The sequence below is a fragment of the Pteropus vampyrus genome, unplaced genomic scaffold, assembly GCF_000151845.1.
Source record: "Pteropus vampyrus isolate Shadow unplaced genomic scaffold, Pvam_2.0 Scaffold28, whole genome shotgun sequence".
NCBI lineage: Eukaryota > Metazoa > Chordata > Mammalia > Chiroptera > Pteropodidae > Pteropus > Pteropus vampyrus.
This window is the reverse complement of record NW_011888809.1, coordinates 6,829,974-6,832,564: the sequence shown is the minus strand read 5'-3', so window position 1 is coordinate 6,832,564 and position 2,591 is coordinate 6,829,974.

Genomic DNA, 2,591 nt, shown 5'->3' with positions numbered 1-2,591 from the left:
AAGAAGATGGATAAAATCATCCCAAGACAGCTCAAACGGTTGTGTTTGACATGTCATGGCTCTTATACAGGATTTGCCAGTGGATTATTAGCAAAGTGGCCAATAATAGCTGCCCATGTGTCCAGCTTGTTTTGTTTTTTTAGAGTTATCAGAACTAAGTGGAGAGGTTAGGGAGGGTATTGACTAAGAATACAGGCTCTACAGTGAAACAGCCTGGGATCAAAGCCCAGCCTAACTACTTACTAGCTGGGAAAACAAATAAATCACATGTTTTCTCTCTGCCTCAGTTTACTCACCTGTGAAATGATGATGATAGTAGCTGTTAAATGGATTCATTGAGATGATACATTTTAACGTTTAGAAGAGTTTCTGGAACATAAGATACATTCAATAAATGTCAGCTATTATAAAAAAGTTCACTTTAAATATATGAACACAATCTTAAATTGTGTGAGACTGAGAGTTACTATAGCTCAGGTCTCCCATTTCATAGATGGGAAAAGCAAGGCATAGAAAAAGGGAAGCAATTTGTTTAATGTAACATAATCAGTGGAGGCTCAGTGGGAAGTCTGCTGACTGACTTCCATTATAGAACTAGTTTTTACTTTGCAAGTTTTTCCTTTTACTGATTAGTAAAAAAAAATTTAACACAGGTGTCTTTGATCTTTAGATTTCATGCAAATCTTAAAATGAGTTTAATTTCTTTTTAAAAATTACCATCTGTTATTCCATATAGGTGAGTTATAAAAAGGACTTGTCTTATTGTTTTGAAACTCATTAAAAATGTAATTTAATTAATTTTGTTATTTTGAAGGCCCTGGAGCCAGCTTTTTGTGGTGCTTCTGCTGGACCATCTGCCACCTGGACAGATGATTCCGTTCTGCTCACGGACTTGTGTTCCTGCAGAGAGAGGACAGAAGCCCTGCTCTGTGAGGTAACATATAACCTGTGCCACATCTGGGCAGTGGCAGCGGTGCTGCCTGACGATTGACTCCAGCTAATGGCTCCTTTGTCAATGATCGGTGCCCACAGCTTGCACACTACTTTGGGTGTGAAGAGCATCTGTTTTGAAGCCTGGCCTCCTCACAGAGCAGACACCAGCATGTGGTGGTTCTCGGTTGGGGTAAGCACATTCACGCTTTTGAAAATCTCTATTTATAGTGTATATTCCTCTCTACAGACAAACTTCCTGGTGTTTACATTGTTCGAGCTTTCAGAAATTCCTGCAGTTTCTGTCTTGTAACTGGCAAGCTGTTAATCATCAAGAAGACGTTAGGTATCTATCTCAGAAATCTTCCCTTCCAGCTGGAGGTGGAAGAACTAGGCACACCATATGGTAGAGAAAAAGCACCAGAATTCAAGAGACAAGCCTGATTTCCATCTCTCCTTAAGGAAAACATTCACCAAACATTTATTGAATACCTACTATGTGCTAGGCAACTTGTTCACCTCTGTAAATGGAGATGAAGGAACAAATGTAAAACAGTCCTCGATCTTAGGAAGTTCACACTCTCGTGGGCGCAAGAGGCATAGAAATGGTGATAAAGATAAAAACAGCAATGGAGTTCGTGGTCCCGTGGGAGCTGGAGGTGGATAACTTGACTCAGAGTGGACAGGAAGCAAAGGGAAGGGTTCCTGGGGGAGGCGGTGCCTGAGTTGGGTTCTGAAGGGTGAGTAGAGGTTTGGCTAAAGATGGGGAGGCACAAAGGAAACAGTATGATGAAAGAGAAAAAAATAGAAAACAGGAAAATCGGAAAAACAGGTCTATATTTCCGAAGCCAAAATGTGTACAGTGTGGGGAAGATGTAGCTGGAGCACAAGGACCTTGTTTGCCATGTTGGGAAGCTGGGTCTTTACCCAGAAGGTCATTAGAAGTCCCAGTCATCTGTGAACAGAGGAGTGTCGTGATCACCTTTGCATTTTAGAAAGATTCCTATTATGAACATGAAGAATTGATTATTAGAGTGACCAGCACAGTGGTAGGAAAAATATTTAAGATGTTACTATCTTTGAGGCCTGACCTGAAGTGGAAAAATGAGGATAAAGATGATAATGATTCAAAGGTATTTAGCTGGTAGAATCGATGGATTTGATTACCTGTTGCATAAAGAGAATGAGAGAGGGAAAGAGTCATGGAGGCCTCCCGGGGTCCGATAGGCAACAAAGTGGATGGTGGTTTTGGTTTCTGAATAGGAAACAGAAAAAGAACAGGAGGAAGAGGAGGCGGATGGAGTGGGGAGGGGAAGAAGAAAGAGATAGGGTAATGAAGGAGGAGGAGGAGGAGGAGGAAGACCGAGTTTGGGGAAAAACAATGAGTTCAGTTCTAGGCATAATGAATTTGTTGTGTCTGACGTGATATCTAGTAGGCATGTGGGATGTGAGAGACCCGGAGTGGAGGGTCATTGATATAGAAGTGATGAGTAAGCATGAAGCCACCTGGGAAAGAGCGTAGAGAGCGTGAGAAGACAGATACTGATAAGCCTCAGCTATCTACAGTCAGGTGTCCAGAATGATAAGGCCCCTGGCCACTACTTAACACAAAGAAATTCTGAAATAACTGGGACTGTTTCATTTAGGAAGAGAAGAATCAG